Here is a 12,273-nt window from a genome sequence, read left to right as displayed (position 1 = left end):
CTTCATCATCTCCACAAATCAGCGTAATGTAGAAGTGTTAAACTCACATGCAGAAGTACAGACGCTCTTGTGCAGCAGGAACACAATCTGAGCTCTTTCACTCTTTCACTTCACTAAAACACACCTGTGTGATCTACAGGTATATCCTCACTGACACTGACATGAATATTCATGAGACTCTCCTGACTGTGGGCGTGTCCTGAAGACAACACACAAACCACTGGAGCTGAAGATATCTGTGCAGCTTCTCTGAGCACGAGTGTGTTGATGGAAGATTTAGAGAAGGTAAACAATTTAGATGAAATCTGAGAAGTCTCTGAAGAATATTTACATCAATGTTTAACCTATAAAATAAGATTAGAGATTCATATATAGGAGGAGTAAAGGTGGCAGCGTGAGATGTCAGAAAGTTTTCTGCTCCATGCATTAATTAGTATTGAAAGACTTATTTGCACTTACTGAGTGAAGTGACTTGAAAATCCCATTTTCGATCCTTAAATCGAAGTACACAACATGCCGAGAAATAATTCTAAAAAAGCAGCTGATATTACCGAGGATGTGAGCAACACGCAGAGTGGTGACGGCGCCATGTCGGACCAGGGAGATATCAGAGAACTCGGTATTAGATCTGAGGTAGCCGCGCTCAGACTGGAAATCCTCGCTGAGCTTAAATCATCCATCTCCGCTGTAAAAACATCACTATTAGAGCAAGAACAGAAACTGAAGGATGTAGAAGAAACCCTTTCTGACGTTGACGACCGCATTACTGCCCTGGAATCTACGTGTTCAGTGCTGTCGAAAGAAAATGAAAAAATAAAGGCCAAACTTAAGAACAGATCCAGGAGGAACAACATCCGTGTGATTGGCATTCCCGAAGGCACCGAGGGGACACATCCATCTGCATTTATTGAAACTATGTTACTCGAGGTTTTCGGAGAGCAAAACTTTACCAGAAAACTGGAGGTGGATAGAGCCCATCGTTCTCTAGCACCCCCGCCGAAACCTAATCAAGCCCACAGGCCCTTAATCGTGCGATGCATCACTACCAATCGAGGGAATTAATTCTTCGTTTGGCCAGGGAAAAGGGACATGTGTTGTACAAAAGAACGCGCATTCACTTTTACCCCGATGTCATCGCTGAGGTAGCGAAATGGAGAGCGGTGTTTAACTCGGTAAAGGTTCAACTCAGAGGCGCAGGCATTGAATTCGGCTTGCTCTTCCCTGCACGGCTACGAATAAATCATGACGGAACAAGACATTTCTTTTGACTGTCCGCAGCAGGATATGGGATTTGTTAAAGGAATTCTTCCCCCGTCACCAAATGAGTAGAGGCACATCGTGGTAGGAAATGGGTATTTATTTATTTTTTACTCATTCAGTCTCAGCGGAGAGTTAAATATACCTAATCGTTCCAGAGGATGGAGAGCTGGAAAGACTAACTTTAAGTTAATTTAAATTTAGGCTTATTCTGTCACACACTCTGTATAAGTTTAAGTTCAAATGTCCCTTGTTTCTGTTATTTGTAAAAAATTAGCCCCATTGGAGCAGAAACACAAGCTGGTGAGTTATGGTTGTTTGTATGCCAGCAGACAGGTTTTGTTCAATGTGTGTTGTGACATGGGTCGGGGGAGGGGTGTGGTTACACTGTGTTTTTCTCTCTCTTATTTGTACCTTGCACTGATCACATCATGAAAGGAGTCAAAATGTTTGTGTTGTTCACCATAAACTCGGTAATTTGTCATCTATCTACAACTACTTTTTGGTATCATATCTAGGTTTAATCAATGTGATGTTAATTTCATAACATGGAATGTGAGAGGCATAAACAATGTTTTAAAAAGAGGGAGTTTTTTCTCACTTACGCAATTAAAAGGTGACATTATTTTTCTCCAAGAGACTCATATTCTAAACTCAGACATAATTAAACTTAGGCGAAGCTGGGGGGGACAAGTATTTCATTCAAACTTCAATGCAAAGGGCAGAGGTACGGCTATTCTCATCAGGAAAAATATTAATTTCACCAGTGAAAAGGCTATCAGTGATCCTCATGGTCGCTATGTGATTGTTGTTGGTTGTCTGCAAGACAAGCAAGTGATTCTTGTTAATATTTATGCCCCAAACTTTGACGATAGCAATTTTTTCAATTAAGTGTTCAATTCTATTCCAATAGCTGATGGTTATGAATTAATTATAGGTGGGGATTTCAACTGCGTCTTGGACACATTCCTGGATAGATCCTCTTCTAAAATTATACAGCCCTCCAAAGCAGCTATAAATATCAAGAATCTTTGTGATCAATTTGGACTATTAGACCCCTGGAGATTTCTTTCCCCTTCCTCCAAAACATTTTCTTTTTTTTCTCCGGTACATCACTCGTACAGCCGCATTGACTTTTTTTTCGTGGATAAGAGTCTCATTCCCCTGATTTCATCTAGTATGTATTGAAGAAGATTTCTATTCTCTCAGTGTAAAGTATTTTCTAAGTGTAAAGCAGTTCATTTTCTCTTCTCAAAATGTATGTAGTGTTTGCAGCAAACATGCCAGCATGTGTTAAAACATAATACAGTGATATGTCTGTGTAAGATGAGTATGCTTGCACAGGAGCAACACTAGGAGAAAGCTATGCTGAAGAATGACTGTGTAGAATAACTGAATATGTAAAGCACTGGTTATATATGATAAATACTTATATGAAGCTATATGTGTCAGAAGCTAGAGTGAGTAACATGTTATCAAGTGATTATGCTATCATGACAGTGTATGTAAACACTTAGTCCTTTTGCATAAGTTGCATCTATGGAGAGAGAACTTTGGTTTCAAAACAGTTGCTGACAGGACATAGACCTGTGACATCTCGCTGACCATAGCAAGCTGGCTGGAAGCCAAGAATAACAGGGCCAAAAAAAACTAGATACCTAGGGGTGTGGAAAATAACCTGTATAAAGATTGTTGAAAACACAGAGACTTTAGCAGAGAAAGAGAGAACCAAAGATAGGAATTGTCCAGGAGAGACTTTCGAATGCTCTGGGGTCTGCTCTGCTCTTTCTTGGCTTTATTATGGAAAATAAAGTCTATTTTCTGATATTCAAAACCTCCAGTCTGATAATTTCTAATTGATAAGAAGTCGAATTACGACAGTATCATAGCATTATTATATCTGATCATGCCCCCTCTTCTTTTGTACTTAAAATACCAATTAAGCATTCCCCCTTTACACCCTGATGTATCTAGATCTATATTATGGGAGGCATTAAAAGCTTACCTGCGTGGCAAAATAATTGCTTTCTCTTCATATGTGAAAAAGAAGGAACTTGCTAAGCTTGGGTATAATTCAGAGGCTATTAATAAGTTGGATGAACGGTATGCCATCTCTCCTTGCCCTCATTTATATAAGGAAAGAGTTAGTCTTCAAGCAGAATATAATTAGCTTTCAACATCACAAGAAGAGAAGAGGCTATCAAAAACCTGTCATACATTTTATTAATTTGGGCACAGAGCGAGTAAACTATTGGCTTTTGAGTCTCGTCAATTAAGTAATTCAAGGATGATAACTAGCATTAAGGCTACTTCTGGATCTATAACATATACTCTTCAGGATATTAAAGAGAGCTTTGTCCATTTTTACTCTACCTCATACTCCTCAGAATATCCCAATGATCTTACACTTTTAGATTCTTTTTTTGAAAAAATTTACTTACCCACTATAAGTTCTGACTTTAATTCTGATCTGGGAAGACTTGTTATAGTCTCAGATGTCTTGGAGGCTATTGCAGCAATGCAAAGCAGTAAAGCAGTAAACCTGACGGTTTCCCAATAGCAGTGGTGGGAGTAACGAATTACAACTACTCACGTTACTGTAATTAAGTACATTTTTGGTGTAATTGTACTTTCATGAGTAGAATTTTAAGCCTGTAATTTTCCTTGTACTTGAGTACAAATTAAGCTGAGTAATCTACTTCGTTACTTTTATAATCACAATTCGTTACAGAGTACTGTCAATAAATTAATATTTCAGCCACGCACTGACCAGCATTTCGGTAGCCAATAAAAAAAGCTGATCTTAACGGACCAATGAAAAGCCTGGTACATTATTTGAACCGAAAAACAAGTTCAGGCTACTGCAGATTTACGTGACCGTCATCATACAGTCACAAAGTTATCAATTGACATATGGAGATTTAAGACAGAAGAAATGAGGAAGAAATAGCAGAGGATGAATGCATGGCCACACCCGGAGGAGCTGTTCACCTACAGGTACATCCCAGATAGCAGGCAGTAATCGGCCCGAGCTCGGCTGCCCCCCGGCGCCTCCGGCTCCGACTCGGCATCGGCGAGTGTTATCCGGGCCGAGTGCGGCCCGCAGCTCGCTCGCGCACATGCGGTTGTGATGCGGCTGTAAAGCACTGGCCCGATTCCGGTCAACCATATCCTGGCCGCTTCTTGCAAGGACTCGGCTGATGGCAACCGATTAAGTTCTTATTTTATCTAGTAATCTGTTAGCTCCACGTTTAATGATAATTTGAGAAAATATTCATGGTACGACAGCAAAAAAAAAAAAAAAAAAAAAGAATATTTAGTGTGGATGGTCAATGTTTAGACGCAAACAAAACAATATTATCTATAAATAGATTATACATGTCACATGTAAAATTCGCTTATTTTTGAGATAGCACGCTCCTGTGCTGACTGTTTTTTTTTTTAAAGCAGAAGTTGGTTTCATAATAAACTCATGCGTTACTAAACTCCTGATCCAAACTCCAATCCAGACGGTGGCGGTAATGCTCCAAAAAGCTGGTTGTCAACCACCATGGCACAAAGATCACAAGAAGAAAAAGTTTGGTTTTTCAAAGACTCACGTGGATTCCGGTCAGAAAGGTAAGCTTTTTACTGCTTGTGTTCTGTAAAATTAGCGAATTTAGAGCTTAAAACATTTCCACTGTGTTTGGTTGTAACAGCGTTTAGTAATTTAAAACAGTTTGATACGAAATGTAACTTGCTTTAAGAAACACGACTGGAGCTAATGTATGCTAACGCTAACAGTTACAAACACGTCTGAAAGTTCCTTTTCCTTTTACACAATGTTAGATTGTAACGTGTGTAGTAACTGAAAACTATTTTAATTATTTTAAAGAAACATGAAACGAATTTGTGTGTATGCTAACTTAGCGTTAAAGAAAGTTTCTGTAGACGAATCCATTAACTAACTTGGCAAAACGTGTTTTTTTCCTGATTTAACATTATAAAGTACCGTGGATGTTGAAAAAAATCATTGTACAGGCGTACAATCGTTTTGGATTAATAAAATATTGTTTATCTTGTTTATGCAGTTAGTCACGAAAATGATCGAAACTCGACTGTTTACTATTCTCTTTAAATTATCCAAGAGAAATATATTACTATGCACTTTAATTCATATGTGTTAGCCTATGTGAATCAATTATATCTTTTGTTCAAGCTGTAATGGTCAGTTAATGTAAAACTGAACGTCTTAAAGCAGATTTTGATGTTTTTTTTATTTTTTTATGTTATTGACAGTGATAAATTCTGATTTAAATGAATGGGTAACAATATTTGTTGGTTAAGTCTTATTGTTCTTGTTTAACAAAGGTTAGTGAGATCATTTTGCAGCACATCACGACCAAAGCAGTCAATGGCACACTCTTTTGAACGTGAATAGGCATGTTATAATTGTGTGCTAAAAGTCCATTATAAGCTATAAACTGCTGATACATTTTCAACATAGATTGAGCTTTTCAGACATTACATTACTAATTGCTTCACAAACAGCTGAAATGGTTTATTGTTATTGGCTATCATCATCAAACATTTTTCACAATGGTAGGTTAATCTTCATGGGTACAGAATAATGCATGTGCTTGACCATCTTACAAATCTATGTCTCAGATTCATAAGGCTGTCACTCTGCATGAATCTCCGAATAAATCTTGTGCAACCTTCTGTGTACTGATTTTTTACACTATAGGTATTATATGCATTAATTAACTTTGAGAGTATTTCAGGATTTGAACTTTTCTTTACGGGAGGTTAACAACAATGTGATGTTTTATTATAGATGCATATGAGGAAGCTCGACTCAAACATCCACACGCAACTGTGATTTCTGACTGGTAGACAGATGAGGATGATGATCGCCTGTCATACATCTAAAGACAGAACAGGTTTGTTTGCAATTATTTTAAACACATACTGTCAACATTATGTCATTGATCTATTACAACCTGTGAGTTTTGACCTGGCACTACACTAAAGTGATGTTTTGTTTTGTAAATGTATCTGATCAAGGGACAGTATAGACACATGTATACCATGATGAAGAAAAATTACTTGGAACAAAGAGGCTGGATAAAAGGCAGGTATGAAGATTTCAGAAATCAAGGCAGCACCACAAGTACCATCACCATCAATGACTATGGCAGAAATCTTAAGACCACCATCAAGATGCACAGATACTGTACATTCCAGTACACCAGGCGTGTCCAAACTACGGCCCGCAAGGCTTTTTATAAATATCAATAGAATCTGGCCCGCTATACAAAAATGAACGTAATTCAATAAATAACCACCGGGTGTCGCTATTACATGCATTCAATTAAGCAGCAGTTCTTGTTATGATCTATATATCTATCTATCTGTCTGTCTGTCTGTCTATCTATCTATCTATCTATCTACACACAGTTGAAGTCTGAATTTTTAGCCCCTCTTTGATTTATTTCTTCTTTTTTAAATATTTCCCAAATGATGTTTAACAGAGCAAGAACATTTTTACAGTATGTCTGATAATATTTTTTCTTTTGGAGAAAGACTTATGTTTTATTTCAGCTAGAATAAAAAGCGGTTTAAATTTTTTTATGAACCATTTTAAGGTCAGAATTATTAGCCCCTTAAGTCTTCAGAACAAACCATTGTTATAAAATAACTTGCCTAATTACCTTAACTTGACTAGTTAACTTGATTAACCTAGTTAAGCCTTTAAATGTCACTTTAAGCTGTATAGAAGTGTCTTAAAAATATCTAGTCAAATATTATTTACTGTCATCATGGCAAAGATAAAATAAATCAGTTATTAGAAATGAGTTACTAAAACTAATATGTTTAGAAATGTGTGGAAAAAAATGTTTAACTCTCCGTTAAACAGAAATTGGGGAAAAAATAAACGGTGGCTAATAATTTAGGGGGGCTAACAATTCTGACTTCAACTGTATTTATAAATATATATATACGTGTCTGTGTGATGTATGTAAAATTTGGCCCGCGACAACGTTTGTTTTTTTGCATCTGGCCCTCGGCCCAAAAAGTTTGGACGCTCCTGCAGTACACCTATGAACATTTACAGTCTTTGTTCTAGTGCAGTTTGAGATCAAGACAGAACTTATTGCATCTCGTGATGTCTTTGTAAGAATTGAAGACATCACTAAATTTGTTAAGGTTTAATGCAGCTAGAAAGTAAAGATCAACTAGAGAATATCAGCAGTGTCTAACCCACTGTTGTATTTACAGAAGTTGTATGAGAATAAGCTACAGGTTGATTTATACTAATCTGTTATTTTTCTTTTTTAGCACGACTGACTGAAGTTTTAAAATCATGCAACGTCATAAAGCAGCAGCTGGGCCTGATTCTCACAAAACCAAAACAGACGTGATGAAATTCCAGATGTAAACACATTTGACCTTCCTTTGGCCAATTTGATTTGGAAAAGCTTGAAAATCAACTAAAGGAGCAGCCCGAACAAATGAAGAAACTGGTAAGTTCAAGCTCTTGCTAATTTCAAAGTGTTTTAAGTTTATTTGTTTTTTTTTATTGTTTTTTTTTTTTGCTTTGTAGGTAGCCTACTTTTTTCCTAATTTTTCTCATTTTTTTACATTATTACTTGTTCACTACTAATTATCTGTTTATCTTTTAATCACAGATGGAGTGAGGACAAATGTCCATACCACGCCACTGATAAAGAAGTGGAAAAATGCATTACAAGGTAGCTACAACTTGCCCCTGACAGGGATGGAGGAAGAAAGAAGAGAAAGCTAATGTGTCAAATGTCTACATCACTATTTTGTTTTATTTTTTAAACAACATTTTAAGTGTATTAGGATGTTCCCTGATACTTGAACAATTTGTTTCTTTCATTTGCATTTATATATATATATATATATATATATATATATATATATATATATATATATGTATATGTATATGTGTGTGTGTGTGTGTATAGTATGTATGTATGTATGTATGTATGTGTGTGCGCCAAATTCTGAAGAAACATCTTGATACATTTTTAATAAACGTAACACAAATAAAATTATAAATATAAAATTGCACATGACGTGTATATATATGAAATGCATAATCATCTCACTCATGTCTTGCTGTTTGTGCAATTGATTTTGTTCAAGTTTATTTAAAAATAAGTTTGACTTTATACTTCTGCAAATATATATATATATATATATATATATATATATATATATATATATATATATATATATATATATATATATATATATATATTTGTTTGTTTATTATTATTTTAATGTTTTATTAAAAAATGTTTCAAGATGTTTCTTCAGAATTCTGCAGTACTTTTTACAAGTTTGACTTGGATATTTTACGGATTGTCATTGGTATTTTTAAGATGTTTCTTGCTATATCTTAAATTGGTTTCTATATTTAGGTTTATATAAAATTTAGCTGTTTTTTTACAAATTTTTATTCAAGTCTATTGGGAAAACAGGGTTGTTTTAAAAAACAACTGTGTTTGTGTGTAGTTTTTAGAGTTTTTGTTTAAATCTTTCTGTGTGTCTTTATTGTGTTGTTTTATTGTTGTTTTTATATTGATATTCTTGTGCACTACAAAATTATTTATAAAATTTTAGTACTATTTTTTTCATGCAATCAATAAACGTTTAACATTTATTTATTTTGTCATTTGTCTGATTATTTTCGTTACAGAATATGTATGCAGTTTGCACTTTATTCAAAGGTTAAACGCAGTGCTTACACTTTGTGTTTACATTATAGCCTGTGTTTGCTGTTATATAAATTCAAATGGTTGTAATACCATATATCAAGTACCAATGTAATACCAAAAGGTTTTATAAGGTGTTTAAATACGGAGTCGCGCCAGCTCCGGGCCGCAGCGCACATTACCCTCGCGCCGATGCGCAGCGTCGGCTTGCTTACGGCCGCCGCATCTGGCCCGAGTCCGGCAGCCGAAGTTGGGCCGAGGGGTTAGTCTCCGGCAGGCAACAATCTAGCCGGAACTGGCCCGAGTGTATTTTGCTATCTGGGCATGTGCGTCCGATAGCTCCGTCCCTTCCGCTACGTAAGCAAACCTGCGGTCGTTGAGTGCGTGAAGTGTCCATCATTCCACACTTCATTTTAGCGGCTGAATGAGTGCATCATCCGGGTAATTGAAGTGCTCTTATTATTTTTAGTGTTTTCAGTGTGAACGCACTACTTACACTATTTATACTACAAAATGGCGTAGAATAGTGCATAAGTATGCGATTTGGGACGCAGCTATAGTACTGGAGTGGCGCAGCCTAATGATGTCACACCACCACGCCAAAATAAAAGTCTTTTTTAAAGCTTTTTCCCTCACTTACTCTTAGTCATGACTTATTGATACATTTCTCCCTTGTTTTCCACTTTTTACTTTATCTGCTTTCTGTTTTGTATTTGTAAGACCATCACTATTTATGTTAATTAAATAAATTATTTACAACCACTAGATCTTGGCCTTCAGGTAGGTTGATAAGTGGTTGCATTTTCTTTAAACGATTGCATTTCTTCATCCATAACTTTAACCCACATTCACTTGCATTCACTGATGTTACCACCTCTTTGTATGTTTGAATGGGAAAACATCAAATTCTCCAAAATTGCCAGCCAGGTTCCAACCTATATAATATGTTGTAGCTTATTTGGGCTTATTTATTACAGTCCATTTGTCAGGATAAAAACAATATTTATAACCAAATAAACAAAAAACAAAAAAGTTCCCATAAACAAAAAAGAAGCTTTTAAAAATGACTGAAGAACTTAATACAACGTTGAACAGTGCATCCACGCATGTTTAGATTTTACATTTTATAATGTTAGCATTCAGATATTATTTGAGTGTAAATTCAGAATGTGCAACTCACCTTTTCAGTCTTCACTGAAGAAGTGGGATGAAAAAATGGCCTCAGTGGGTTTTTCTTTGTAGGTTGTTGTTGGTAATAATCCCAATGTAGGAATCTACAATAGTAGTTTGTCCTCCAAAGTTGTTCTCTTTACTTGGCGAAATAAGCCAATGAAGATTCTCTTAGGAACTCAGAATATAAAGATATCACCCTGCTGAGCTACAGGATCTGGAATGTGATTGGATAAGACTCAATTGGCCCCCTTTAATTCTGGTATAAAGACGCAAATGAGCAGTGAAGACTCAAGACACATACAGTGGGGGATGGGAAGTCCAGCAGCTTTACAAATCATAGTTTTACATAGAAATAATGATGTATTGGGAAAATGAGTTGACTTTAGCCATCACCATTTGTTTTGTTGCTGTTGTTTTGTAATTCTATTGATTGAAGCGTTTTTATTTTGGCTGCTGCATTTTGTAGTTAATGTTGATACATTTATGTTGAGGTACTTTGATTTGAAACACATTTCAATTTATTTTTCCCAAGCCTGGTTAAAAGGTAATGCAAAAGTTGTGTGTTGTTGTTTTTTAGAAGCTTCTCAGAGTTTTGTGTGAGTTTAGAGTCCTTTATTTCTCTTAAAGCACATGCAGCTTATTACTGGCTTCTGTGAGACAGTCAACACACTCTTACCAGGTCAATTATTTCTTTCCAAAAGTCTCTATAGATTTTAACAATCAAAATGTAGCTTGTTTCTGTGCCAATTTTGTTTTCTTTCCTTCGTCTTTTAGTTGAACAGAACATGTGTGAGCAGCTCAGCTTTCTAGAAAGCCTCTTATTCACCTGATAGGTAACAAAGATGTTTTTCCCTCAATTTATCATTTGTGTTTGTGCATACATATGCATAGACATTCACAAAAGCATATATAAGATACCCTGTGACAAAAGCTTTTGCTTTTAACACAGTAAAGCTATCACATACTGTCCATTTTTTAAAAATATGTCATGCATCTAAATATTTATAATCACAAAACAATTATATCACAAGTTAATTTTTTGTTCGGGCAGTTTATACAGGGTAATGCAATGACAAGAGTTCATTTTCATAACTACACAATGCAGAACTTTTAATGTGATTAACCTGCTCCACCTACACCAACTACAGCATTTCTCAGATTTCTGTTTCACTATGGTGTAATTACAGTGGTGAACATCACATACAACAACAACTGCACTTACTCCTGTAACTTGTTTGCAACAATGACATTTAAATATCTGTGTCACATATTCATTTAAATAAATGGCTCATCATTGTGTGCGGTCATCTTTAGTAATAGCTGCCTGATCTTTAATTGAATAGGGTCGTTTTACATATATGAAACCTGTTAACAGGTATAGCTGTTAATGCCAATACCAACTTGATAGCCTAAAGCATATTACATGAACAAGACCTGCCTTTCATCTCTTAGGACAGTGGTTCTCAAACTGTGATACGTGTACCACTAGTGGTACGCAGGCTTCCTTCTAGTGGTAGGCAAAGGAATGAAATATGCCATGTACATGCTACACACATTTTAATATTTATCAAAAATGATGTATGTAATATGCCATATAAGACATATAGCCTATATTTCTGAGGTAATCTGCCACGTTTTTTTTTTAACTGTGCAGAGTTGTAGCTGCTTTACTAGGCCTACTACGCTACTGTATTTCAATACTGCTCATTTGGTGGTACTTGGAGAGACCATTTTTTTCTGAGGTGGTACTTGATGAAAAACGTTTGAGAACCACTGTCTTAGAACAAATAATCATAGGTGTCTATAACAATACATGCTTGATTACCCAAATCATTACAATTATTACATCTGAATGGAGCCTTTTAGTAAGCATAGTTCTTCACCAATACCATTTTAATACTTTATATAATTACACACGTGGGGCATCACAGTGGTGCAGTGGGTAACACGATCGCTTGACAGCAAGAAGGTCGCTGGTTTGAGCCTCAGCTGGGTCAGTTGGCATTTTTGTGTGGAGTTTGCATGGTCTCCCCGTGTTTGTGTGAGATTTCTTCCAGGTACTCTGGTTTCCCCAATGTCCATAGACGTGGTATGCATGCGGTGTGTGTGTGTGAAT

The 12,273-nt window shown here is 36.0% G+C and overlaps 1 protein-coding gene and 1 long non-coding RNA gene across 3 annotated transcripts in view; one reads left to right on the top strand and one right to left on the bottom strand.

Annotated features, from left to right (window-relative positions):
• LOC148682832 (protein NLRC3-like) overlaps window positions 1-10,299 on the bottom strand; it is a 31,810-nt gene extending 21,511 nt beyond the window's left edge. Inside the window, exons 1-3 of the mRNA XM_088650868.1 lie at window positions 10,165-10,299; window positions 460-685; window positions 48-344 (exon numbers count right to left, since the gene is read on the bottom strand). The gene's annotated coding sequence lies outside the window, so the exon portion shown is untranslated. The remainder of the gene's footprint in view (window positions 1-47; window positions 345-459; window positions 686-10,164) is intronic.
• On the top strand, window positions 4,822-8,932 carry LOC148682833 (uncharacterized). Of its 2 annotated transcripts, XR_015943162.1 has the most exons (6): window positions 4,822-4,875; window positions 6,074-6,179; window positions 6,304-6,374; window positions 7,579-7,763; window positions 7,929-8,132; window positions 8,575-8,932. It is a non-coding gene; the product is annotated as an uncharacterized LOC148682833 (long non-coding RNA). The 2 variants fall into 2 exon arrangements; XR_015943163.1 differs by lacking the exons at window positions 4,822-4,875; window positions 6,304-6,374 and having other exon boundaries at window positions 6,072-6,179.
• Window positions 10,300-12,273: the final 1,974 nt, after the last annotated feature.

Source organism: Danio rerio, chromosome 4, assembly GCF_052040795.2.
Source record: "Danio rerio strain M-AB ecotype USA chromosome 4, GRCz13ab, whole genome shotgun sequence".
Classification (NCBI taxonomy): Eukaryota; Metazoa; Chordata; class Actinopteri; order Cypriniformes; family Danionidae; genus Danio; species Danio rerio.
Note: the sequence above shows the minus strand (reverse complement) of the source record. Positions and strands in the feature narration are given on the sequence as shown.